Source organism: Chlamydotis macqueenii, chromosome 5, assembly GCF_036417535.1.
Source record: "Chlamydotis macqueenii isolate bChlMac1 chromosome 5, bChlMac1.mat, whole genome shotgun sequence".
In the NCBI taxonomy this organism is placed as follows: Eukaryota; Metazoa; Chordata; class Aves; order Otidiformes; family Otididae; genus Chlamydotis; species Chlamydotis macqueenii.
In genome coordinates, this window is record NC_141560.1 from 59593051 (window position 1) to 59620690 (window position 27640).

The following is a 27640-nucleotide window of genomic DNA, read 5'->3' on the forward strand; positions in this document are numbered from 1 at the left end:
GCAAGGGCTTAACTGGCTGGCACATTTGGTGTGGGAGCAATCGTCCAACGTTCGTCGTTTTTCGGGGATTATTTTCAGTGGGCGCCCAGGTGCAGCTGGTGCTAAACGTCGAAGCCCTATTTGTCAGGGAAAGCCCGGAGCCCAGATGTCTGTGGTGCTGTAGATGCGCTGCCAATGGCCCATGAAGAGCAGCAAGAGCTTGACTGGCTGGCACTTTCGGTGTGGGAGCAATCGTCCAACGTTCGTGATTTTTCGGGGTTTTTTTCAGTTTGCGCCTAGGTACAGCGGGTAGTAAACGTCGAAGCCCTGTTCGTCAGGTAAAGCCCGGAGGCCCGATGTCTGTGGTGCTATAGATGCGCTGCCAATGGCCGGGGAGGATCAGCAAGAGCTTGACTGTCTGGCACTTTCGGTGTGGGAGCATCAGGGTTTTTTTTCAGTGGGCGCCCAGGTGCAGCTGGTGGTAAACGTCGAAGCCCTGTTCGTCAGGGAAAGCCTGGAGCTCCTATATCTGTAGTGCTGTAGATACGCTGCCAATGGCCTGGGAGGAGCAGCAAGAGTTTGACTGGTAGGTACTTTCGGTGTGGGAGCATCAGGGTTTTTTTTCAGTGGGCGCCCAGGTGCAGCTGGTGGTAAACGTCGAAGCCCTGTTCGTCAGGGAAAGCCCAGAGCCCTGATGTCTGTGGTGCTGTAGATGCGCTGCCAATGGCCGGGGAGGAGCAGGAAGAGCTTGACTGGCTGGCACTTTTGGTGTGGGAGCAATCGTCCAACGTTCGTGATTTTTCGGGGTTTTTCTTTCACTGGGTGCCCAGGTGCAGCTGGTGCTAAACGTTGAAGCCCTGTTTTTCAGGGTAAGCCCAGAGCCCCAATGTCTGTGGTACTGTAGATGCGCTGCCAGTGCCCGCTGGGGAGCAGCAAGAGCTTGACTGGCTGGCAATTTCGGTGTGGGAGCAATCGTCCGACGCTCGTGATATTTTGGAGTTATTTTCAGTCTGGGCCCAGGTGCCGTGGGAAGTAAACGTCGAAGCCCTGTTCATCAGGGAAAGCCCGGAGGCCGGATGTCTGTGGTGCTGTAGATGCGCTGACAATGGCCGTGGAGGAGCAGCAAGAGGTTGACAGGCTGGCACTTTCGGTGTGGGAGCAATCGTCCGACGTTCGTGATTTTTCGGATTTTTTTTCAGTTTGAGCCCAGGTGCAGTGGGTAGTAAACTTCGAAGCCCTGTTCATCAGGGAAAGCCCGGAGCTCCGATGTCTGTGGTGCTGTAGATGCGCTGCCAATGGCCGGGGAGGAGCAGCAAGAGCTTGACTGGCTGGCACTTTCGGTGTGGTAGGAATCGTCCGACGTTCATGATTTTTCGGGGTTTTTTTTCAGTGGGCGCCCAGGTGCAGCAGGTGGTAAACGTCGAAGCCCTGTTCGTCAGGGAAAGCCCGGAGCCCCGATGTCTGTGGTGCTGTAGATGCGCTGCCGAAGGCCGGGGAGGAGCAGCAAGAGCTTGACTGGCTGGCACTTTCGGTGTGGGAGCAATCGTCCGACGTTCGTGATTTTTTGGGGTTTTTTTCAGTTTGCGCCTAGGTACAGCGGGTAGTAAACGTCGCAGCCCTGTTCATCAGGGAAAGCCGGGAGGCCGATGCCAGTGGTGCTGTAGATGCTCTGCCAATGGCCGGGGAGGAGCAGCAAGAGCTTGACTGGCTGGCAATTTCGGTGTGGGAGCAATCGTCCAAAGTTCGTGATTTTTCGGGGATTATTTCCAGTGGGCGCCCAGGTGCAGCTGGTGGTAAACGTCGAAGCCCTGTTCGTCAGGCAAAGCCTGGAGCCACGATGTCTGTGGTGCTGTAGATGCGCTGACAATGACCGAAGAGGAGCAGCAAGAGCTTGACTGGCTGGCACTTTCGGTGTGGGAGCAATCGTCCACAGTTCGTGATTTTTGGGGTTTTAATTTTAGTGGGCGCCCAGGTGCAGCTGGTGGTAAACGTCGAAGCCCTGTTCATCAGGGTAAGCCCGGAGCCCCGATGTCTGTGGTCCTGTAGATGCGCTGCCAATGGATGGGGAGGCGCAGCAAGAGCTTCACTGGCTGCACTTTCGGTGTGGGAGCAATCGTCCAATCTTCGTGATTTTTTGGGGTTTTTTTTCAGTTTGCGCCCAGGTGCAGCTGGTGTTAAACGTAGAAGCCCTGTTCGTCAGGGAAAGCCCGGAGCCCCGATGTCTGTGTTGCTGTAGATGCGCTGCCAATGGCCGGGAGGACCAGCAAGAGCTTGACTGGCTGGCACTTTCGGTGTGGGAGCAATCGTCCGACGTTCGTGATTTTTCGGGGTTTTACTTTTAGTCGGCGCCCAGGTGCAGCTTTTTGTAAACGTCGACGCCCTGTTTGTCAGGGAAAGCCCGGAGGCCCGATGTCTGTGGTGCTGTAGATGCGCTGCCAATGGCCGGGGAGGACCAGCAAGAGCTTGACTGGCAGGTACTTTCGGTGTGGGAGCATCAGGGTTTTTTTTCAGTGGGCGCCCATGTGCATCTGGTGGTAAACGTCGACGCCCTATTTGTCAGGGAAAGCCCGGAGCCACGATGTCTGTGGTGCTGTAGATGCGCTGCCAATGGCCCATGAGGATCAGCAAGAGCTTGACTGGCTGGCACTTTCGGTGTGGGAGCAATCGTCCGATGTTCGTGATTTTTCGGGGTTTTTTTCAGTTTGCGCCTAGGTACAGCGGGTAGTAAACGTCGAAGCCCTGTTCATCAGGGAAAGCCCGGAGGCCCGATGCCTGTGGTGCTGTAGATGCGCTGCCAATGGCCGGGGAGGATCAGCAAGGGCTTAACTGGCTGGCAATTTTCGTGTGGGAGCATTCGTCCAACGTTCGTGATTTTTCGGGGTTTTTCTTTCACTGGGTGCCCAGGTGCAGCTGGTGGTAAACGTCAAAGCCCTCTTTTTCAGGGTAAGCCCAGAGCCCCAATGTCTGTGGTACTGTAGATGCGCTGCCAGTGCCCGCTGGGGAGCAGCAAGAGCTTGACTGGCTGGCACTTTCTGTGTGGGAGCAATCGTCCGAGGCTCGTGATATTTTTGAGTTATTTTCAGTCTGGGCCCAGGTGCAGTTGGAAGTAAACGTAGAAGCCCTGTTCATCAGGGAAAGCCCGGAGGCCGGATGTCTGTGGTGCTGTAGAAGCGCTGACAATGGCCGTGGAGGAGCAGCAAGAGGTTAACAGGCTGGCACTTTTGGTGTGGGAGCAATCGTCCAACGTTCGTGATTTTTCGGGGATTATTTTCAGTGGGCGCCCAGGTGCAGCTGGTGGTAAACGTCGAAGCCCTGTTCGTCAGGCAAAGCCTGGAGCCACGATGTCTGTGGTGCTGTAAATGCGCTGCCAATGGACGGAGAGGAGCAGCAAGAGCTTGACTGGCTGGCACTTTCGGTGTGGGAGCAATCGTCCAAAGTTCGTGATTTTTTGGGGTTTTTTTTTAGTTTGCGCACAGGTGCAGCTGGTGGTAAACGTCGAAGCCCTGTTCATCAGGGTAAGCCTGGAGCCACGATGTCTGTGTTGCTGTAGATGCGCTGCCAATGGCCGGGGAGGAGCAGCAAGAGCTTGACTGTCTGGCACTTTCGGTGTGGGAGCAATCGTCCAAAGTTCGTGATTTTTTGGGGTTTTACTTTTAGTTGGGGCCCAGGTGCAGCTGGTGTTAAACGTCGAAGCCCTGTTCGTCAGGGAAAGCCCGGAGCCCCGATGTCTGTGGTGCTGTAGATCCGCTGCCAATGGCCGGGGAGGAGCAGCAAGAGATTGACTAGCTGGCAATTTCGGTGTGGGAGCAATCGTCCGACGCTCGTGATATTTTGGAGTTATTTTCAGTCTCGGCCCAGGTGCAGTGGGAAGTAAACGTCGAAGCCCTGTTCGTCAGGGAAAGCCCGGAGGCCGGATGTCTGTGGAGCTGTAGATGCGCTGACAATGGCCGTGGAGGAGCAGCAAGAGGTTGACAGGCTGGCACTTTCGGTGTCGGAGCAATCGTCCAACATTCGTGATTTTTCGGGGATTATTTTCAGTGGGCGCACGGGTGCAGCTGGTGGTAAATGTCGAAGCCCTGTTCGTCAGGGAAAGCCTGGAGCCCCGATGTCTGTGGTGCTGTAGATGCGCTGCCAATAGCCGGGGAGGAGCAGCAAGAGCTTGACTGGCTGGAACTTTCGGTGTGGGAGCAATCGTCCGACGTTCGTGATTTTTCGGGGTTATTTTTAAGGCGGGATCAGCTTCAGCTTGCTATAAAGGTCGAAACCCTATTTATCAGGGAAAGCGCTGAGCCCCGATGTCTGTGGTGCTGTAGATGCGCTGCCAATGGCGGCTGAGGAGCAGCAAGAGCTTGACTGGCAGGTACTTTCGGTGTGGGAGCATCAGGGTTTTTTTTCAGTTAGCGCCCATGTGCATCTGGTGGTAAACGTCGAAGCCCTATTTGTCAGGGAAAGCCCGGAGCCCCGATGTCTGTGGTGCTGTAGATGCGCTGCCAATGGCCCATGAGGAGCAGCAAGACCTTGACTGGCTGGCACTTTCGGTGTGGGAGCAATCGTCCAACGTTCGTGATTTTTCGGGTATTTTTTTCAGTTTGCGCCTAGGTACAGCGGGTCGTAAACGTCGAAGCCCTGTTCCTCAGGGAAAGCCCGGAGGCCCGATGTCTGTGGTGCTGTAGATGCGCTGCCAATGGCCCATGAGGAGCAGCAAGAGCTTGACTGGCTGGCACTTTCGGTGTGGGAGCAATTGTCCAACGTTCGTGATTTTTCGGGGTTTTACTTTTAGTGGGCGCCCAGGTGCAGCTGGTTGTAAACGTCGAAGCCCTGTTCGTCAGGGAAAGCCTGGAGCTCCTATGTCTGTGGTGCTGTAGATGCGCTGCCAATGGCCGCGGAGGAGCAGCAAGAGTTTGACTGGTAGGTACTTTTGGTGTGGGAGCATCAGGGTTTTTTTTCAGTGGGCGCCCAGGTGCATCTGGTGGTAAACGTCGAAGCCCTATTTGTCAGGGAAAGCCCGCAGCCAAGATGTCTGTGGTGCTGTAGATGCGCTGCCAATGGCCGGGGAGGAGCAGCAAGAGGTTGACTGGCTGGCACTTTCGGTGTGGGAGCAATCGTCCGACGTTCGTGATTTTTTGGGTTTTTTCCAGTTTGCGCATAGGTACAGCAGGTAGTAAACGTCGAAGCCCTGTTCATCAGGGAAAGCCCGGAGGCCCGATGCCTGTGGTGCTGTAGATGCGCTGCCAATGGCCGCTGGTGAGCAGCAAGGGGTTGACTGGCTGGCACTTTCTTTGTGGCAGCAATCGTCCGACGTTCGTGATTTTTCGGAGTTTTTTTCAGTTTGAGCCCAGGTGCAGTGGGTAGTAAACTTCGAAGCCCTGTTCATCAGGGAAAGCCCGGAGCTCCGATGTCTGTGGTGCTGTAGATGCGCTGCCAATGGCCGCTGAGGAGCAGCAAGAGCTTGACTGGCTGGCACTTTCGGTGTGGGAGGAATCGTCCGACGTTCATGATTTTTCGGGGTTTTTTTCAGTGGGCGCCCAGGTGCAGCAGGTGGTAAACTTCGAAGCCCTGTTCGTCAGGGAAAGCCCGGAGCCCCGATGTCTGTGGTGCTGTAGATGCGCTGCCGAAGGCCGGGGAGGAGCAGCAAGAGCTTGACTGGCTGGCACTTTCGGTGTGGGAGCAATCGTCCGACGTTCGTGATTTTTTGGGGTTTTTTTCAGTTTGCGCCTAGGTACAGCGGGTAGTAAACGTCGCAGCCCTGTTCATCAGGGAAAGCCGGGAGGCCGATGCCAGTGGTGCTGTAGATGCGCTGCCAATGGCCGGGGAGGATCAGCAAGAGCTTGACTGTCTGGCACTTTCGGTGTGGGAGCAATCGTCCGACGTTCATGATTTTTCGGGGATTTTTTTAAGTGGCCGCCCAGGTGCAGCTGGTGGTAAACGTCAAAGCCCTGTTCGTCAGGGAAAGCCTAGAGCTCCTATGTCTGTGGTGCTGTAGATGCGCTGCCAATGGCCCATGAGGACCAGCAAGAGCTTGACTGGCTGGCACTTTCGGTGTGGGAGCAATCGTCCGACGTTCGTGATTTTTCGGGGTTTTTTTCAGTTTGCGCCTAGGTACAGCGGGTAGTAAACGTCGAAGCCCTGTTCATCAGGGAAAGCCCGGAGGCCCGATGCCTGTGGTGCTGTAGATGCACTGCAAATATCCGGTGAGGAGCAGCAAGGGCTTAACTGGCTGGCACTTTTGGTGTGGGAACAATCGTCCGACGTTCGTCATTTTTCGGGGATTATTTTCAGTTGGCGCCCAGGTGCAGCTGGTGGTAAACGTCGAAGCCCTATTTGTCAGGGAAAGCCCGGAGCCACGATGTCTGTGGTGCTGTAGATGCGCTGCCAATGGCCGGAGAGGAGCAGCAAGAGCTTGACTGTCTGGCACTTTTGGTGTGGGAGCAATCGTCCAACGTTCGTGATTTTTCGGGGTTTTACTTTTAGTGGGCGCCCAGGTGCAGCTGGTGGAAAATGTCGAAGCCCTGTTCGTCAGGGAAAGCCTGGAGCTCCTATGTCTGTGGAGCTGTAGATGCGCTGCCAATGGCCGGGGAGGAACAACAAGAGTTTGACTGGTAGGTACTTTCGGTGTGGGAGCATCAGGGTTTTTTTTCAGTGGGCGCCCATGTGCATCTGGTGGTAAACGTCGAAGCCCTGTTCGTCAGGGAAAGCCCAGAGCCCTGATGTCTGTGGTGCTGTAGATGCGCTGCCAATGGCCGGGGAGGAGCAGCAATAGCTTGACTGGCTGGAACTTTCGGTCTGGGAGCAATCGTCCGACGTTCGTGATTTTTCGGGGTTATTTTTCAGTCGGGCCCAGGTTCAGCTTGCTATAAAGGTCGAAACCCTATTTGTCAGGGGAAGCGCTGAGCCCCGATGTCTGTGGTGCTGGAGATGCGCTGCCAATGGCCAGGGAGGAGCAGCAAGAGCGTGACTGGCTGGCACTTTCAGTGTGGGAGCAATCGTCCGACGTTCATGATTTTTTGGGGTTTTTCTTTCCGTGGGCGCCCAGGAGCATCTGGTGGTAAAGGTCGAAGCCCTGTTCGTCAGGGAAAGCCTGGAGCTCCGATGTCTGTGGTGCTGTAGATGCGCTGCCAATGGCCGCTCAGGAGCAGCAAGAGCTTGACCGGCTGGCGCTTTCGGTGTGGGAGCAATCGTCCGACGTTCGTGATTTTTCGGGGTTTTTTTTCAGTGGGCGCCCAGGTGCAGCTGGTGGTAAACGTCGAAGCCCTGTTCGTCAGGGAAAGCCCAGAGCCCTGATGTCTGTGGTGCTGTAGATGCGCTGCCAATGGCCGGGGAGGAGCAGCAAGAGCTTGACTGGCTGGCACTTTCGGTTTGGGAGCAATCGTCCGACGTTCGTGATTTTTCGGGGTTTTACTTTTAGTGGGCGACCAGGTGCAGCTGGTTGTAAACGTCGAAGCCCTGTTCGTCAGGGAAAGCCTGGAGCTCCTATGTCTGTGGTGCTGTAGATGCGCTGCCAATGGCCGCGGAGGAGCAGTACGAGTTTGACTGGTAGGTACTTTTGGTGTGGGAGCATCAGGGTTTTTTTTCAGTGGGCGCCCAGGTGCATCTGGTGGTAAACGTCGAAGCCCTATTTGTCAGGGAAAGCCCGGAGCCACGATGTCTGTGGTGCTGTAGATGCGCTGCCGAAGGCCGGGGAGGAGTAGCAAGAGGTTGACTGGCTGGCACTTTCGGTGTGGGAGCAATCGTCCGACGTTCGTGATTTTTCGGGGTTTTACTTTTAGTGGGCGACCAGGTGCAGCTGGTTGTAAACGTCGAAGCCCTGTTCGTCAGGGAAAGCCTGGAGCTCCTATGTCTGTGGTGCTGTAGATGCGCTGCCAATGGCCGCGGAGGAGCAGTACGAGTTTGACTGGTAGGTACTTTTGGTGTGGGAGCATCAGGGTTTTTTTTCAGTGGGCGCCCAGGTGCATCTGGTGGTAAACGTCGAAGCCCTATTTGTCAGGGAAAGCCCGGAGCCACGATGTCTGTGGTGCTGTAGATGCGCTGCCGAAGGCCGGGGAGGAGTAGCAAGAGGTTGACTGGCTGGCACTTTCGGTGTGGGAGCAATCGTCCGACGTTCGTGATTTTTTGGGTTTTTTCCAGTTTGCGCATAGGTACAGCAGGTAGTAAACGTCGAAGCCCTGTTCATCAGGGAAAGACCGGAGGCCCGATGCCTGGGGTGCTGTAGATGCGCTGCCAATGGCCGCTGGGGAGCAGCAAAGGCTTGACTGGCTGGCACTTTCTTTGTGGCAGCAATCGTCCGACGTTCGTGATTTTCCGGAGTTCTTTTCAGTTTGAGCCCAGGTGCAGTGCGTAGTAAACTTCGAAGCCCTGTTCATCAGGGAAAGCCCGGAGCTCCGATGTCTGTGGTGCTGTAGATGCGCTGCCAATGGCCGCTGAGGAGCAGCAAGAGCTTGACTGGCTGGCACTTTCGGTGTGGGAGGAATCGTCCGACGTTCATGATTTGTCGGGGTTTTTTTTCAGTGGGCGCCCAGGTGCAGCAGGTGGTAAACGTCGAAGCCCTGTTCGTCAGGGAAAGCCCGGAGCCCCGATGTCTGTGGTGCTGTAGATGCGCTGCCAATGGCCGGGGAGGAGCAGCAAGAGCTTGACTGGCTGGCACTTTCGGTTTGGGAGCAATCGTCCGACGTTCGTGATTTTTTGGGGTTTTTTTCAGTTTGCGCCTAGGTACAGCGGGTAGTAAACGTCGCAGCCCTGTTCATCAGGGAAAGCCGGGAGGCCGATGCCAGTGGTGCTGTAGATGCGCTGCCAATGGCCGGGGAGGAGCAGCAAGAGCTTGACTGGCTGGCACTTTCGGTGTGGGAGCAATCGTCCGACGTTCGTGATTTTTTGGGGTTTTTTTCAGTTTGCGCCTAGGTACAGCGGGTAGTAAACGTCGCAGCCCTGTTCATCAGGGAAAGCCGGGAGGCCGATGCCAGTGGTGCTGTAGATGCGCTGCCAATGGCCGGGGAGGAGCAGCAAGAGCTTGACTGGCTGGCACTTTCGGTGTGGGAGCAATCGTCCAAAGTTCGTGATTTTTCGGGGATTATTTTCAGTGGGCGCCCAGGTGCAGCTGGTGGTAAACGTCGAAGCCCTGTTCGTCAGGCAAAGCCTGGAGCCACGATGTCTGTGGTGCTGTAGATGCGCTGACAATGACCGAAGAGGAGCAGCAAGAGCTTGACTGGCTGGCACTTTCGGTGTGGGAGCAATCGTCCAAAGTTCGTGATTTTTGGGGTTTTAATTTTAGTAAGCGCCCAGGTGCAGCTGGTGGTAAACGTCGAAGCCCTGTTCATCAGGGTAAGCCCGGAGCCCCGATGTCTGTGGTCCTGTAGATGCGCTGCCAATGGACAGGGAGGAGCAGCAAGAGCTTGACTGGCTGGCACTTTTGGTGTGGGAGCAATCGTCCAATCTTCGTGATTTTTTGGGGTTTTTTTTCAGTTTGCGCCCAGGTGCAGCTGGTGATAAACGTCGAAGCCCTGTTCGTCAGGCAAAGCCTGGAGCCACGATGTCTGTGGTGCTGTAAATGCGCTGCCAATGGACGGAGAGGAGCAGCAAGAGCTTGACTGGCTGGCACTTTCGGTGTGGGAGCAATCGTCCAAAGTTCGTGATTTTTTGGGGTTTTTTTTTAGTTTGCGCACAGGTGCAGCTGGTGGTAAACGTCGAAGCCCTGTTCATCAGGGTAAGCCTGGAGCCACGATGTCTGTGTTGCTGTAGATGCGCTGCCAATGGCCGGGGAGGAGCAGCAAGAGCTTGACTGTCTGGCACTTTCGGTGTGGGAGCAATCGTCCAAAGTTCGTGATTTTTTGGGGTTTTACTTTTAGTTGGGGCCCAGGTGCAGCTGGTGTTAAACGTCGAAGCCCTGTTCGTCAGGGAAAGCCCGGAGCCCCGATGTCTGTGGTGCTGTAGATCCGCTGCCAATGGCCGGGGAGGAGCAGCAAGAGATTGACTAGCTGGCAATTTCGGTGTGGGAGCAATCGTCCGACGCTCGTGATATTTTGGAGTTATTTTCAGTCTCGGCCCAGGTGCAGTGGGAAGTAAACGTCGAAGCCCTGTTCGTCAGGGAAAGCCCGGAGGCCGGATGTCTGTGGAGCTGTAGATGCGCTGACAATGGCCGTGGAGGAGCAGCAAGAGGTTGACAGGCTGGCACTTTCGGTGTCGGAGCAATCGTCCAACATTCGTGATTTTTCGGGGATTATTTTCAGTGGGCGCACGGGTGCAGCTGGTGGTAAATGTCGAAGCCCTGTTCGTCAGGGAAAGCCTGGAGCCCCGATGTCTGTGGTGCTGTAGATGCGCTGCCAATAGCCGGGGAGGAGCAGCAAGAGCTTGACTGGCTGGAACTTTCGGTGTGGGAGCAATCGTCCGACGTTCGTGATTTTTCGGGGTTATTTTTAAGGCGGGATCAGCTTCAGCTTGCTATAAAGGTCGAAACCCTATTTATCAGGGAAAGCGCTGAGCCCCGATGTCTGTGGTGCTGTAGATGCGCTGCCAATGGCGGCTGAGGAGCAGCAAGAGCTTGACTGGCAGGTACTTTCGGTGTGGGAGCATCAGGGTTTTTTTTCAGTTAGCGCCCATGTGCATCTGGTGGTAAACGTCGAAGCCCTATTTGTCAGGGAAAGCCCGGAGCCCCGATGTCTGTGGTGCTGTAGATGCGCTGCCAATGGCCCATGAGGAGCAGCAAGACCTTGACTGGCTGGCACTTTCGGTGTGGGAGCAATCGTCCAACGTTCGTGATTTTTCGGGTATTTTTTTCAGTTTGCGCCTAGGTACAGCGGGTCGTAAACGTCGAAGCCCTGTTCCTCAGGGAAAGCCCGGAGGCCCGATGTCTGTGGTGCTGTAGATGCGCTGCCAATGGCCCATGAGGAGCAGCAAGAGCTTGACTGGCTGGCACTTTCGGTGTGGGAGCAATTGTCCAACGTTCGTGATTTTTCGGGGTTTTACTTTTAGTGGGCGCCCAGGTGCAGCTGGTTGTAAACGTCGAAGCCCTGTTCGTCAGGGAAAGCCTGGAGCTCCTATGTCTGTGGTGCTGTAGATGCGCTGCCAATGGCCGCGGAGGAGCAGCAAGAGTTTGACTGGTAGGTACTTTTGGTGTGGGAGCATCAGGGTTTTTTTTCAGTGGGCGCCCAGGTGCATCTGGTGGTAAACGTCGAAGCCCTATTTGTCAGGGAAAGCCCGCAGCCAAGATGTCTGTGGTGCTGTAGATGCGCTGCCAATGGCCGGGGAGGAGCAGCAAGAGGTTGACTGGCTGGCACTTTCGGTGTGGGAGCAATCGTCCGACGTTCGTGATTTTTTGGGTTTTTTCCAGTTTGCGCATAGGTACAGCAGGTAGTAAACGTCGAAGCCCTGTTCATCAGGGAAAGCCCGGAGGCCCGATGCCTGTGGTGCTGTAGATGCGCTGCCAATGGCCGCTGGTGAGCAGCAAGGGGTTGACTGGCTGGCACTTTCTTTGTGGCAGCAATCGTCCGACGTTCGTGATTTTTCGGAGTTTTTTTCAGTTTGAGCCCAGGTGCAGTGGGTAGTAAACTTCGAAGCCCTGTTCATCAGGGAAAGCCCGGAGCTCCGATGTCTGTGGTGCTGTAGATGCGCTGCCAATGGCCGCTGAGGAGCAGCAAGAGCTTGACTGGCTGGCACTTTCGGTGTGGGAGGAATCGTCCGACGTTCATGATTTTTCGGGGTTTTTTTCAGTGGGCGCCCAGGTGCAGCAGGTGGTAAACTTCGAAGCCCTGTTCGTCAGGGAAAGCCCGGAGCCCCGATGTCTGTGGTGCTGTAGATGCGCTGCCGAAGGCCGGGGAGGAGCAGCAAGAGCTTGACTGGCTGGCACTTTCGGTGTGGGAGCAATCGTCCGACGTTCGTGATTTTTTGGGGTTTTTTTCAGTTTGCGCCTAGGTACAGCGGGTAGTAAACGTCGCAGCCCTGTTCATCAGGGAAAGCCGGGAGGCCGATGCCAGTGGTGCTGTAGATGCGCTGCCAATGGCCGGGGAGGATCAGCAAGAGCTTGACTGTCTGGCACTTTCGGTGTGGGAGCAATCGTCCGACGTTCATGATTTTTCGGGGATTTTTTTAAGTGGCCGCCCAGGTGCAGCTGGTGGTAAACGTCAAAGCCCTGTTCGTCAGGGAAAGCCTAGAGCTCCTATGTCTCTGTTGCTGTAGATGCGCTGCCAATGGCCCATGAGGACCAGCAAGAGCTTGACTGGCTGGCACTTTCGGTGTGGGAGCAATCGTCCGACGTTCGTGATTTTTCGGGGTTTTTTTCAGTTTGCGCCTAGGTACAGCGGGTAGTAAACGTCGAAGCCCTGTTCATCAGGGAAAGCCCGGAGGCCCGATGCCTGTGGTGCTGTAGATGCACTGCAAATATCCGGTGAGGAGCAGCAAGGGCTTAACTGGCTGGCACTTTTGGTGTGGGAACAATCGTCCGACGTTCGTCATTTTTCGGGGATTATTTTCAGTTGGCGCCCAGGTGCAGCTGGTGGTAAACGTCGAAGCCCTATTTGTCAGGGAAAGCCCGGAGCCCCGATGTCTGTGGTGCTGTAGATGCGCTGCCAATGGCCCATGAGGAGCAGCAAGAGCTTGACTGTCTGGCACTTTTGGTGTGGGAGCAATCGTCCAACGTTCGTGATTTTTCGGGGTTTTACTTTTAGTGGGCGCCCAGGTGCAGCTGGTGGAAAATGTCGAAGCCCTGTTCGTCAGGGAAAGCCTGGAGCTCCTATGTCTGTGGAGCTGTAGATGCGCTGCCAATGGCCGGGGAGGAACAACAAGAGTTTGACTGGTAGGTACTTTCGGTGTGGGAGCATCAGGGTTTTTTTTCAGTGGGCGCCCATGTGCATCTGGTGGTAAACGTCGAAGCCCTGTTCGTCAGGGAAAGCCCAGAGCCCTGATGTCTGTGGTGCTGTAGATGCGCTGCCAATGGCCGGGGAGGAGCAGCAATAGCTTGACTGGCTGGAACTTTCGGTCTGGGAGCAATCGTCCGACGTTCGTGATTTTTCGGGGTTATTTTTCAGTCGGGCCCAGGTTCAGCTTGCTATAAAGGTCGAAACCCTATTTGTCAGGGGAAGCGCTGAGCCCCGATGTCTGTGGTGCTGGAGATGCGCTGCCAATGGCCAGGGAGGAGCAGCAAGAGCGTGACTGGCTGGCACTTTCAGTGTGGGAGCAATCGTCCGACGTTCATGATTTTTTGGGGTTTTTCTTTCCGTGGGCGCCCAGGAGCATCTGGTGGTAAAGGTCGAAGCCCTGTTCGTCAGGGAAAGCCTGGAGCTCCGATGTCTGTGGTGCTGTAGATGCGCTGCCAATGGCCGCTCAGGAGCAGCAAGAGCTTGACCGGCTGGCGCTTTCGGTGTGGGAGCAATCGTCCGACGTTCGTGATTTTTCGGGGTTTTTTTTCAGTGGGCGCCCAGGTGCAGCTGGTGGTAAACGTCGAAGCCCTGTTCGTCAGGGAAAGCCCAGAGCCCTGATGTCTGTGGTGCTGTAGATGCGCTGCCAATGGCCGGGGAGGAGCAGCAAGAGCTTGACTGGCTGGCACTTTCGGTTTGGGAGCAATCGTCCGACGTTCGTGATTTTTCGGGGTTTTACTTTTAGTGGGCGACCAGGTGCAGCTGGTTGTAAACGTCGAAGCCCTGTTCGTCAGGGAAAGCCTGGAGCTCCTATGTCTGTGGTGCTGTAGATGCGCTGCCAATGGCCGCGGAGGAGCAGTACGAGTTTGACTGGTAGGTACTTTTGGTGTGGGAGCATCAGGGTTTTTTTTCAGTGGGCGCCCAGGTGCATCTGGTGGTAAACGTCGAAGCCCTATTTGTCAGGGAAAGCCCGGAGCCACGATGTCTGTGGTGCTGTAGATGCGCTGCCGAAGGCCGGGGAGGAGTAGCAAGAGGTTGACTGGCTGGCACTTTCGGTGTGGGAGCAATCGTCCGACGTTCGTGATTTTTCGGGGTTTTACTTTTAGTGGGCGACCAGGTGCAGCTGGTTGTAAACGTCGAAGCCCTGTTCGTCAGGGAAAGCCTGGAGCTCCTATGTCTGTGGTGCTGTAGATGCGCTGCCAATGGCCGCGGAGGAGCAGTACGAGTTTGACTGGTAGGTACTTTTGGTGTGGGAGCATCAGGGTTTTTTTTCAGTGGGCGCCCAGGTGCATCTGGTGGTAAACGTCGAAGCCCTATTTGTCAGGGAAAGCCCGGAGCCACGATGTCTGTGGTGCTGTAGATGCGCTGCCGAAGGCCGGGGAGGAGTAGCAAGAGGTTGACTGGCTGGCACTTTCGGTGTGGGAGCAATCGTCCGACGTTCGTGATTTTTTGGGTTTTTTCCAGTTTGCGCATAGGTACAGCAGGTAGTAAACGTCGAAGCCCTGTTCATCAGGGAAAGACCGGAGGCCCGATGCCTGGGGTGCTGTAGATGCGCTGCCAATGGCCGCTGGGGAGCAGCAAAGGCTTGACTGGCTGGCACTTTCTTTGTGGCAGCAATCGTCCGACGTTCGTGATTTTCCGGAGTTCTTTTCAGTTTGAGCCCAGGTGCAGTGCGTAGTAAACTTCGAAGCCCTGTTCATCAGGGAAAGCCCGGAGCTCCGATGTCTGTGGTGCTGTAGATGCGCTGCCAATGGCCCATGAGGAGCAGCAAGAGCTTGACTGGCTGGCACTTTCGGTGTGGGAGGAATCGTCCGACGTTCATGATTTGTCGGGGTTTTTTTTCAGTGGGCGCCCAGGTGCAGCAGGTGGTAAACGTCGAAGCCCTGTTCGTCAGGGAAAGCCCGGAGCCCCGATGTCTGTGGTGCTGTAGATGCGCTGCCAATGGCCGGGGAGGAGCAGCAAGAGCTTGACTGGCTGGCACTTTCGGTTTGGGAGCAATCGTCCGACGTTCGTGATTTTTTGGGGTTTTTTTCAGTTTGCGCCTAGGTACAGCGGGTAGTAAACGTCGCAGCCCTGTTCATCAGGGAAAGCCGGGAGGCCGATGCCAGTGGTGCTGTAGATGCGCTGCCAATGGCCGGGGAGGAGCAGCAAGAGCATGACTGGCTGGCACTTTCGGTGTGGGAGCAATCGTCCGACGTTCGTGATTTTTTGGGGTTTTTTTCAGTTTGCGCCTAGGTACAGCGGGTAGTAAACGTCGCAGCCCTGTTCATCAGGGAAAGCCGGGAGGCCGATGCCAGTGGTGCTGTAGATGCGCTGCCAATGGCCGGGGAGGAGCAGCAAGAGCTTGACTGGCTGGCACTTTCGGTGTGGGAGCAATCGTCCAAAGTTCGTGATTTTTCGGGGATTATTTTCAGTGGGCGCCCAGGTGCAGCTGGTGGTAAACGTCGAAGCCCTGTTCGTCAGGCAAAGCCTGGAGCCACGATGTCTGTGGTGCTGTAGATGCGCTGACAATGACCGAAGAGGAGCAGCAAGAGCTTGACTGGCTGGCACTTTCGGTGTGGGAGCAATCGTCCAAAGTTCGTGATTTTTGGGGTTTTAATTTTAGTAAGCGCCCAGGTGCAGCTGGTGGTAAACGTCGAAGCCCTGTTCATCAGGGTAAGCCCGGAGCCCCGATGTCTGTGGTCCTGTAGATGCGCTGCCAATGGACAGGGAGGAGCAGCAAGAGCTTGACTGGCTGGCACTTTTGGTGTGGGAGCAATCGTCCAATCTTCGTGATTTTTTGGGGTTTTTTTTCAGTTTGCGCCCAGGTGCAGCTGGTGATAAACGTCGAAGCCCTGATTGTCAGGGAAAGCCCGGAGCCCCGATGTCTGTGTTGCTGTAGATGCGCTGCCAATGGCCGGGAGGACTAGCAAGAGCTTGACTGGCTGGCACTTTCGGTGTGGGAGCAATCGTCCAAAGTTCGTGATTTTTCGGGGTTTTACTTTTAGTCGGCGTCCAGGTGCAGCTTTTTGTAAACGTCGACGCCCTGTTTGTCAGGGAAAGCCTGGAGGCCCGATGTCTTTGGTGCTGTAGATGCGCTGCCAATGGCCGGGGAAGACCAGCAAGAGCTTGACTGGCAGGTACTTTCGGTGTGGGAGCATCAGGGTTTTTTTTTGAGTGGGCGCCCATGTGCATCTGGTGGTAAACGTCGAAGCCCTATTTGTCAGGGAAAGCCCGGAGCCACGATGTCTGTGGTGCTGTAGATGCGCTGCCAATGGCCCATGAGGATCAGCAAGAGCTTGACTGGCTGGCACTTTCGGTGTGGGAGCAATCGTCCGACGTTCGTGATTTTTCGGGGATTATTTTCAGTGGGCGCCCAGGTGCAGCTGGTGGTAAATGTCGAAGCCCTGTTCGTCAGGGAAAGCCTGGAGCCCCGATGTCTGTGGTGCTGTAGATGCGCTGCCAATGGCCGGGGAGGAGCAGCAAGAGCTTGACTGGCTGGCACTTTCGGTGTGGGAGCAATCGTCCGACGTTCGTGATTTTTTGGGTTTTTTCCAGTTTGCGCATAGGTACAGCAGGTAGTAAACGTCGAAGCCCTGTTCATCAGGGAAAGCCCGGAGGCCCGATGCCTGTGCTGCTGTAGATGCGCTGCCAATGGCCGCTGGTGAGCAGCAAGGGGTTGACTGGCTGGCACTTTCTTTGTGGCAGCAATCGTCCGACGTTCGTGATTTTTCGGAGTTTTTTTCAGTTTGAGCCCAGGTGCAATGGGTAGTAAACTTCGAAGCCCTGTTCATCAGGGAAAGCCCGGAGCTCCGATGTCTGTGGTGCTGTAGATGCGCTGCCAATGGCCGCTGAGGAGCAGCAAGAGCTTGACTGGCTGGCACTTTCGGTGTGGGAGGAATCGTCCGACGTTCATGATTTTTCGGGGTTTTTTTCAGTGGGCGCCCAGGTGCAGCAGGTGGTAAACTTCGAAGCCCTGTTCGTCAGGGAAAGCCCGGAGCCCCGATGTCTGTGGTGCTGTAGATGCGCTGCCGAAGGCCGGGGAGGAGCAGCAAGAGCTTGACTGGCTGGCACTTTCGGTGTGGGAGCAATCGTCCGACGTTCGTGATTTTTTGGGGTTTTTTTCAGTTTGCGCCTAGGTACAGCGGGTAGTAAACGTCGCAGCCCTGTTCATCAGGGAAAGCCGGGAGGCCGATGCCAGTGGTGCTGTAGATGCGCTGCCAATGGCCGGGGAGGATCAGCAAGAGCTTGACTGTCTGGCACTTTCGGTGTGGGAGCAATCGTCCGACGTTCATGATTTTTCGGGGATTTTTTTAAGTGGCCGCCCAGGTGCAGCTGGTGGTAAACGTCAAAGCCCTGTTCGTCAGGGAAAGCCTAGAGCTCCTATGTCTGTGGTGCTGTAGATGCGCTGCCAATGGCCGGGGAGGAGCAGCAAGAGCTTGACTGGCTGGCACTTTCGGTGTGGGAGCAATCGTCCGACGTTCGTGATTTTTCGGGGTTTTTTTCAGTTTGCGCCTAGGTACAGCGGGTAGTAAACGTCGAAGCCCTGTTCATCAGGGAAAGCCCGGAGGCCCGATGCCTGTGGTGCTGTAGATGCACTGCAAATATCCGGTGAGGAGCAGCAAGGGCTTAACTGGCTGGCACTTTTGGTGTGGGAGCAATCGTCCGACGTTCGTCATTTTTCGGGGATTATTTTCAGTTGGCGCCCAGGTGCAGCTGGTGGTAAACGTCGAAGCCCTATTTGTCAGGGAAAGCCCGGAGCCACGATGTCTGTGGTGCTGTAGATGCGCTGCCAATGGCCGGAGAGGAGCAGCAAGAGCTTGACTGTCTGGCACTTTTGGTGTGGGAGCAATCGTCCAACGTTCGTGATTTTTCGGGGTTTTACTTTTAGTGGGCGCCCAGGTGCAGCTGGTGGAAAATGTCGAAGCCCTGTTCGTCAGGGAAAGCCTGGAGCTCCTATGTCTGTGGTGCTGTAGATGCGCTGCCAATGGCCGGGGAGGAACAACAAGAGTTTGACTGGTAGGTACTTTCGGTGTGGGAGCATCAGGGTTTTTTTTCAGTGGGCGCCCATGTGCATCTGGTGGTAAACGTCGAAGCCCTGTTCGTCAGGGAAAGCCCAGAGCCCTGATGTCTGTGGTGCTGTAGATGCGCTGCCAATGGCCGGGGAGGAGCAGCAATAGCTTGACTGGCTGGAACTTTCGGTCTGGGAGCAATCGTCCGACGTTCGTGATTTTTCGGGGTTATTTTTCAGTCGGGCCCAGGTTCAGCTTGCTATAAAGGTCGAAACCCTATTTGTCAGGGGAAGCGCTGAGCCCCGATGTCTGTGGTGCTGGAGATGCGCTGCCAATGGCCAGGGAGGAGCAGCAAGAGCGTGACTGGCTGGCACTTTCAGTGTGGGAGCAATCGTCCGACGTTCATGATTTTTTGGGGTTTTTCTTTCCGTGGGCGCCCAGGAGCATCTGGTGGTAAAGGTCGAAGCCCTGTTCGTCAGGGAAAGCCTGGAGCTCCGATGTCTGTGGTGCTGTAGATGCGCTGCCAATGGCCGCTGAGGAGCAGCAAGAGCTTGACCGGCTGGCGCGTTCGGTGTGGGAGCAATCGTCCGACGTTCGTGATTTTTCGGGGTTTTTTTTCAGTGGGCGCCCAGGTGCAGCTGGTGGTAAACGTCGAAGCCCTGTTCGTCAGGGAAAGCCCAGAGCCCTGATGTCTGTGGTGCTGTAGATGCGCTGCCAATGGCCGGGGAGGAGCAGCAAGAGCTTGACTGGCTGGCACTTTCGGTTTGGGAGCAATCGTCCGACGTTCGTGATTTTTCGGGGTTTTACTTTTAGTGGGCGACCAGGTGCAGCTGGTTGTAAACGTCGAAGCCCTGTTCGTCAGGGAAAGCCTGGAGCTCCTATGTCTGTGGTGCTGTAGATGCGCTGCCAATGGCCGCGGAGGAGCAGTACGAGTTTGACTGGTAGGTACTTTTGGTGTGGGAGCATCAGGGTTTTTTTTCAGTGGGCGCCCAGGTGCATCTGGTGGTAAACGTCGAAGCCCTATTTGTCAGGGAAAGCCCGGAGCCACGATGTCTGTGGTGCTGTAGATGCGCTGCCGAAGGCCGGGGAGGAGTAGCAAGAGGTTGACTGGCTGGCACTTTCGGTGTGGGAGCAATCGTCCGACGTTCGTTATTTTTTGGGTTTTTTCCAGTTTGCGCATAGGTACAGCAGGTAGTAAACGTCGAAGCCCTGTTCATCAGGGAAAGCCCGGAGCTCCGATGTCTGTGGTGCTGTAGATGCGCTGCCAATGGCCGCTGAGGAGCAGCAAGAGCTTGACTGGCTGGCACTTTCGGTGTGGGAGGAATCGTCCGACGTTCATGATTTGTCGGGGTTTTTTTTCAGTGGGCGCCCAGGTGCAGCAGGTGGTAAACGTCGAAGCCCTGTTCGTCAGGGAAAGCCCGGAGCCCCGATGTCTGTGGTGCTGTAGATGCGCTGCCAATGGCCGGGGAGGAGCAGCAAGAGCTTGACTGGCTGGCACTTTCGGTGTGGGAGCAATCGTCCGACGTTCGTGATTTTTTGGGGTTTTTTTCAGTTTGCGCCTAGGTACAGCGGGTAGTAAACGTCGCAGCCCTGTTCATCAGGGAAAGCCGGGAGGCCGATGCCAGTGGTGCTGTAGATGCGCTGCCAATGGCCGGGGAGGAGCAGCAAGAGCTTGACTGGCTGGCACTTTCGGTGTGGGAGCAATCGTCCAAAGTTCGTGATTTTTCGGGGATTATTTTCAGTGGGCGCCCAGGTGCAGCTGGTGGTAAACGTCGAAGCCCTGTTCGTCAGGCAAAGCCTGGAGCCACGATGTCTGTGGTGCTGTAGATGCGCTGACAATGACCGAAGAGGAGCAGCAAGAGCTTGACTGGCTGGCACTTTCGGTGTGGGAGCAATCGTCCAAAGTTCGTGATTTTTGGGGTTTTAATTTTAGTAAGCGCCCAGGTGCAGCTGGTGGTAAACGTCGAAGCCCTGTTCATCAGGGTAAGCCCGGAGCCCCGATGTCTGTGGTCCTGTAGATGCGCTGCCAATGGACAGGGAGGAGCAGCAAGAGCTTGACTGGCTGGCACTATCGGTGTGGGAGCAATCGTCCAATCTTCGTGATTTTTTGGGGTTTTTTTTCAGTTTGCGCCCAGGTGCAGCTGGTGATAAACGTCGAAGCCCTGATTGTCAGGGAAAGCCCGGAGCCCCGATGTCTGTGTTGCTGTAGATGCGCTGCCAATGGCCGGGAGGACTAGCAAGAGCTTGACTGGCTGGCACTTTCGGTGTGGGAGCAATCGTCCAAAGTTCGTGATTTTTCGGGGTTTTACTTTTAGTCGGCGTCCAGGTGCAGCTTTTTGTAAACGTCGACGCCCTGTTTGTCAGGGAAAGCCTGGAGGCCCGATGTCTTTGGTGCTGTAGATGCGCTGCCAATGGCCGGGGAAGACCAGCAAGAGCTTGACTGGCAGGTACTTTCGGTGTGGGAGCATCAGGGTTTTTTTTTGAGTGGGCGCCCATGTGCATCTGGTGGTAAACGTCGAAGCCCTATTTGTCAGGGAAAGCCCGGAGCCACGATGTCTGTGGTGCTGTAGATGCGCTGCCAATGGCCCATGAGGATCAGCAAGAGCTTGACTGGCTGGCACTTTCGGTGTGGGAGCAATCGTCCGACGTTCGTGATTTTTCGGGGATTATTTTCAGTGGGCGCCCAGGTGCAGCTGGTGGTAAATGTCGAAGCCCTGTTCGTCAGGGAAAGCCTGGAGCCCCGATGTCTGTGGTGCTGTAGATGCGCTGCCAATGGCCGGGGAGGAGCAGCAAGAGCTTGACTGGCTGGCACTTTCGGTGTGGGAGCAATCGTCCGACTTTCGTGATTTTTCGGGGTTATTTTTAAGGCGGGATCAGCTTCAGCTTGCTATAAAGGTCGAAACCCTATTTGTCAGGGAAAGCGCTGAGCCCCGATGTCTGTGGTGCTGTAGATGCGCTGCCAATGGCCGGGGAGGAGCAGCAAGAGCTTGACTGGCAGGTACTTTCGGTGTGGGAGCATCAGGGTTTTTTTTCAGTTAGCGCCCATGTGCATCTGGTGGTAAACGTCGAAGCCCTATTTGTCAGGGAAAGCCCGGAGCCCCGATGTCTGTGGTGCTGTAGATGCGCTGCCAATGGCCCATGAGGAGCAGCAAGAGCTTGACTGGCTGGCACTTTCGGTGTGGGAGCAATCGTCCAACGTTCGTGATTTTTCGGGTATATTTTTCAGTTTGCGCCTAGGTACAGCGGGTCGTAAACGTCGAAGCCCAGTTCGTCAGGGAAAGCCTGGAGCTCCTATGTCTGTGGTGCTGTAGATGCGCTGCCAATGGCCGGGGAGGAGCAGCAAGAGTTTGACTGGTAGGTACTTTCGGTGTGGGAGCATCAGGGTTTTTTTTCAGTGGGCGCCCAGTTGCATCTGGTGGTAAACGTCGAAACCCTATTTCTCAGGGAAAGCCTGGAGCCACGATGTCTGTGGTGCTGTAGATGAGCTGCCGAAGGCCGGGGAGGAGCAGCAAGAGCTTGACTGGCTGGCACTTTCGGTGTGGGAGCAATCGTCCGACGTTCATGATTTTTCGGGGTTTTTCTTTCAGTGGGCGCCCAGGTTCAGCTTGCTATAAAGGTCGAAGCACTGTTCGTCAGGGAAAGCACAGAGCCCTGATGTCTGTGGTGCTGTAGATGCGCTGCCAATGGCCAGGGAGGAGCAGCAAGAGCGTGACTGGCTGGCACTTTCGGTGTGGGAGCAATCGTCCGACGTTCGTGATTTTTCGGGGTTTTTCTTTCAGTGGGTGCCCAGGTGCAGCTGGTGGTAAACGTTGAAGCCCTGTTCGTCAGGGAAAGCCCGGAGCCCCGATGTCTGTGGTGCTGTAGATGAGCTGCCAAAGGCCGGCGAGGAACAGCAAGAGCTTGAGTTGCTGGCACATTCAGTGTGGGAGCAATCGTCCGACGTTCATGATTTTTCGGGGTTTTACTTTTAGTGGGCGCCCAGGTGCAGCTGGTGTTAAACGTCGAAGCCCTGTTCATCAGGGAAAGCCCGGAGCCCCGATGTCTGTGGTCCTGTAGATTCGCTGCCAATGGCCGGGGAGGATCAGCAAGAGCTTGACTGTCTGGCACTTTCGGTCTGGGAGCGATCGTCCAACGTTCGTGATTTTTCGGGTTTTTTCTTTCAGTGGGTGCCCAGGTGCAGCTGGTTGTAAAAGTCGAAGCCCTGTTCATTAGGGAAGGCCCGGAACTCTGATGTCTGTGGTGCTGTAGATTCGCTGCCAATTGCCGCTGGGGAGCAGCAAGAGCTTGACTGGCTGGCACTTTCGGTGTGGGAGCAATCGTCCAACGTTCGTGATTTTTCGGAGTTCTTTTAAGTGGGCGGCCACATGCAGTGGGTAGTAAACTTCGAAGCCCTGTTCGTCAGGGAAAGCCCGGAGCCCTGATGTCTGTGGTGCTGTAGATGCGCTACCAATGGCCGCTGAGGAGCAGCAAGAGCTTGACCGGCTGGCACTTTCGGTGTGGGAGCAATCGTCCGACGTTCGTGATTTTTCGGGGTTTTTTTTCAGTGGGCGCCCAGGTGCAGCTGGTGGTAAACGTCGAAGCCCTGTTCGTCAGGGAAAGCCTGGAGCTCCTATGTCTGTGGTACTGTAGATGCGCTGCCAATGGCGGCTGAGGAGCAGCAAGAGCTTGACTGGCAGGTACGTTCGGTGTGGGAGCATCAGGGTTTTTTTTCAGTGGGCGCCCATGTGCATCTGGTTGAAAACGTCGAAGCCCTATTTGTTAGGGAAAGCCCGGAGCCACGATGTCTGTGGTGCTGTAGATGCGCTGCCAATGTCCGGCGAGGAGCAGCAAGAGCTTGACTGGTTGGCACTTTCGGTGTGGGAGCAATCGTCCGACATTCGTGATTTTTCGGGGATTTTTACAGTGGGCGCCCAGGTGCAGCTGGTGGTAAACGTCGAAGCCCTGTTCGTCAGGGAAAGCCCGGACCCACGATGTCTGTGGTGCTGTAGATGCGCTGCCAATGGCCGCTGGGGAGCAGCAAGGGCTTGACTGGCTGGCACTTTCTGTGTGGGAGCAATCGTCCGACTTTCGTGATTTTTCGGAGTTTTTTTCATTTTGAGCCCAGGTGCAGTGGGTAGTAAACTTCGAAGCCCTGTTCATCAGGGAAAGCCCGGAGCTCCGATGTCTGTGGTGCTGTAGATGCGCTGCCAATGGCCGCTGAGGAGCAGCAAGAGCTTGCCTGGCTGGCACTCTCGGTGTGGGAGCAATCGTCCGACGTTCGTGATTTTTCGGGGTTTTTTTTCAGTGGGCGCCCAGGTGTAGCTGGTGGTAAACGTCGAAGCCCTGTTCGTCAGGGAAAGCCCGGAGCCCCGATGTCTGTGGTGCTGCAGATGCGCTGCCAATGGCCGGGGAGGAGCAGGAAGAGCTTGACTGGCTGGCACTTTCGGTGTGGGAGCAATCGTCCGACGTTCATGATTTTTCAGGGTTTTACATTTAGTGGGCGCCCAGGTGCAGATGGTGTTAAACGTCGAAGCCCTGTTCGTCAGGGAAAGCCTAGAGCTCCTATGTCTGTGGTGCTGTAGATGCGCTGCCAATGGCCGGGGAGGATCAGCAAGAGCTTGACTGTCTGGCACTTTCGGTGTGGGAGCAATCGTCCAACGTTCGTGATTTTTTGGGGGTTTTCTTTCAGTGGTCGCCCAGGTGCAGCTGGTTGTACACGTCGAAGCCCTGTTCGTCAGGGAAAGCCTAGAGCTCCTATGTCTGTGGTGCTGTAGATGCGCTGCCAATGGCCCATGAGGAGCAGCAAGAGCTTGACTGGCTGGCACTTTCGATGTGGGAGCAATCGTCCAACGTTCGTGATTTTTCGGTGCTTTTTCAGTTTGCGCCTAGGTACAGCGGGTAGTAAAGGTCGAAGCCCTGTTCATCAGGGAAAGCCTGGAGCCCCGAAGCCTGTGGTGCTGTAGATGCACTGCCAATATCCGGTGAGGAGCAGCAAGGGCTTAACTGACTGGCACATTTGGTGTGGGAACAATCGTCCGACGTTCGTCATTTTTCGGGGATTATTTTCAGTGGGCGCCCAGGTGCAGCTGGTGGTAAACGTCGAAGCCCTATTTGTCAGGGAAAGCCCGGAGCCACGATGTCTGTGGTGCTGTAGATGCGCTGCCAATGGCCCATGAGGAGAAGCAAGAGCTTGACTGGCTGGCACTTTCGGTGTGGGAGCAATCGTCCAACGTTCGTGATTTTTCGGGGTTTTTTTCAGTTTGCGCCTAGGTGCAGCGGGTAGTAAACGTCGAAGCCCTGTTCGTCAGGGAAAGCCCAGAGCCCTGATGTCTGTGGTGCTGTAGATGCGCTGCCAATGGCCGGCGAGGAGCAGCAAGAGCTTGACTGGCTGGCACTTTCGGTCTGGGAGCAATCGTCCGACGTTCGTGATTTTTCGGGGTTTTACTTTTAGTGGGCGCCCAGGTGCAGCTGGTGGTAAACGTCGAAGCCCTGTTCGTCAGGGAAAGCCTGGAGCTCCTATGTCTGTGGTGCTGTAGATGCGCTGCCAATGCCCGGGAGGACCAGCAAGAGTTTGACTGGTAGGTACTTTCGGTGTGGGAGCATCAGGGTTTTTTTTCAGTGGGCGCCCATGTGCATCTGGTGGTAAACGTCGAAGCCCTATTTGTCAGTGAAAGCCTGGAGCCACGATGTCTGTGGTGCTGTAGATGCGCTGCCGAAGGCCGGGGAGGAGCAGCAAGAGGTTGACTGGCTGACACTTTCGGTGTGGGAGGAATCGTCCAACGTTCGTGATTTTTCGGGGTTTTTCTTTCAGTGGGCGCCCAGGTGCAGCTAGTGGTAAACGTCGAAGCCCTGTTCGTTAGGGAAAGCCCAGAGCCCTGATGTCTGTGGTGCTGTAGATGCGCTGCCAATGGCCGGGGAGGAGCAGCAAGAGCTTGATTGGCTGGCACTTTCTTTGTGGGAGCAATCGTCCGACGTTCGTGATTTTTCGGGGTTATTTTTCAGGCGGGCCCAGGTTCAGCTTGCTATAAAGGTCGAAACCCTATTTGTCAGGGAAAGCGCTGAGCCCCGATGTCTGTGGTGCTGTAGATGCGCTGCCAATGGCCAGTGAGGAGCAGCAAGAGCGTGACTGGCTGGCACTTTCGGTGTGGGAGCAATCGTCCGACATTCGTGATTTTTCGGGGTTTTTCTTTCAGTGGGTGCCCAGGTGCAGCTGGTGGTAAACGTCGAACCCCTGTTCGTCAGGGAAAGCCCGGAGGCCCGATGTCTGTGGTGCTGTAGATGCGCTGCCAATGGACGGGGAGGATCAGCAAGGGCTTGACTGTCTGGCACTTTCGGTGTGGGAGCAATCGTCCAACGTTCGTGATTTTTCGGGGTTTTACTTTTACTGGGCGCCCAGGTGCAGCTGGTGGTAAACGTCGAAGCCCTGTACGTCAGGGAAAGCCCGGAGCCCCGATGTCTGTGGTGTTGTATATGCGCTGCCAATGGCCGCTGGGGAGCAGCAAGAGCTTGACTGTCTGGCACTTTCGGTGTGGGAGCAACCGTCCGACGTGAGTGATTTTTCGGGGTTTTTCTTTCATTGGGGGCCCAGGTGCAGCTGGTGGTAAAAGTCGAAGCCCTGTTCGTCAGGGAAAGCCCGGAGCCCCGATGTCTGTGGTGTTGCAGATGCGCTGCCAATGGCCGGGGAGGAGCAGCAAGAGCTTGACTGGCTGGCACTTTCGGTGTGGGAGCAATCGTCCGACCTGAGTGATTTTTCGGAGTTTTTTTAAGTTTGCGCCCAGGTGCAGTGGGTAGTAAACTTCGATGCCCTGTTCGTCAGGGAAAGCCCAAAGCCCCGATGTCTGTGGTGTTGTAGGTGCGCTGCCAATGGCGGCTGAGGAGCAGGAAGAGCTTGACTGGCTGGCACTTTCGGTGTGGGAGCAATCGTCCAACGTTCATGATTTTTCGGGGTTTTTTTCAGTTTGAGCCCAGGTGCAGTGGGTAGTAAACGTCGAAGCCCTGTTCGTCAGGGAAAGCCCGGAGGCCCGATGTCTGTGCTGCTGTAGATGTGCTGCCAATGGCCGGGTAGGATCAGCAAGAGCTTGACTGTCTGGCACTTTCGGTGTGGGAGCAATCGTCCAACGTTCGTGATTTTTCGGGATTATTTTTACAGTGGGCGCCCAGGTGCAGCTGGTGGTAAACGTCGAAGCCCTGTTCGTCAGGGAAAGCCCGGAGCCCCGATGTCTGTGGTGCTGTAGATGCGCTGCCAAAGGCCGGCGAGGAACAGCAAGAGCTTGAGTTGCTGGCACTTTCAGTGTGGGAGCAATCGTCCGACGTTCATGATTTTTTGGGGTTTTACTTTTAGTGGGTGCCCAGGTGCAGCTGGTGTTAAACGTCGAAGCCCTGTTCATCAGGGAAAGCCCGGAGCCCCGATGTCTGTGGTCCCGTAGATGCGCTGCCAATGGCCGGGGAGGATCAGCAAGAGCTTGACTGTCTGGCACTTTCGGTGTGGGAGCGATCGTCCAACGTTCGTGATTTTTTGGGTTTTTTCTTTCAGTGGGTGCCCAGGTGCAGCTGGGGGTAAAAGTCGAAGCCCTGTTCATCAGGGAAGGCCCGGAGCTCCGATGTCTGTGGTGCTGTAGATTCGCTGCCAATTGCCGCTGGGGAGCAGCAATAGCTTGACTGGCTGGCACTTTCGGTGTGGGAGCAATCGTCCGACGTTTGTGATTTTTCGGAGTTCTTTTAAGTGGGTGGCCACATGCAGTGGGTAGTAAACTTCGAAGCCCTGTTCGTCAGGGAAAGCCCGGAGGCCCGATGCCAGTGGTGCTGTAGATGCGCTGCCAATGGCCGCTGGGGAGCAGCAAGGGCTTGACTGGCTGGCACTTTCTTTGTGGGAGCAATCGTCCGACGTTCGTGATTTTTCGGGGTTTTACATTTAGTGGGCGCCCACGTGCAGCTGGTGTTAAACGTCGAAGCCCTGTTCGTCAGGGAAAGCCTGGAGCCCCGATGTCTGTGGTCCTGTAGATGCGCTGCCAATGGCCGGGGAGGATTAGCAAGAGCTTGACTGTCTGGCACGTTCAGTGTGGGAGCAATCGTCCAACGTTCGTGATTTTTTGGGGTTTTTCTTTCAGTGGTCGCCCAGGTGCAGCTGGTTGTACACGTCGAAGCCCTTTTCGTCAGGGAATGCCTGGAGCTCCTATGTCTGTGGTGATGTAGATGCGCTGCCAATGGCCCATGAGGAGCAGCAAGAGCTTGACTGGCTGGCACTTTCGGTGTGGGAGCAATCGTCCAACGTTCGTGATTTTTCGGGGTTTTTTTCAGTTTGCGCCTAGGTACAGCGGGTAGTAAACGTCGAAGCGCTGTTCATCAGGGAAAGCCTGGAGGCCCGATGCCTCTGGTCCTGTAGATGCACTGCCAATATACGGTGAGGAGCAGCAAGGGCTTAACTGGCTGGCACTTTCGGTGTGGGAGCAATCGTCCGACGTTCGTCATTTTTCGGGGATTATTTTCCATGGGCGCCCAGGTGCAGCTGGTGGTAAACGTCTAAGCCCTATTTGTCAGGGAAAGCCCGGAGCCCCGATGTCTGTGGTGCTGTAGATGCGCTGCCAATGGCGGCTGAGGAGCAGCAAGAGCTTGACTGGCTGGCACTTTCGGTGTGGGAGCAATCGTCCAACGTTCGTGATTTTCGGGGTTTTTTTCAGTTTGCGCCTAGGTACACCGGGTAGTAAACGTCGAAGCCCTGTTCGTCAGGGAAAGCCCGGAACCCTGATGTCTGTGGTGCTGTAGATGCGCTGCCAATGGCCGGGGAGGATCAGCAAGAGCTTGACTGTCTGGCACTTTCGGTGTGGGAGCAATTGTCCAACGTTCGTGATT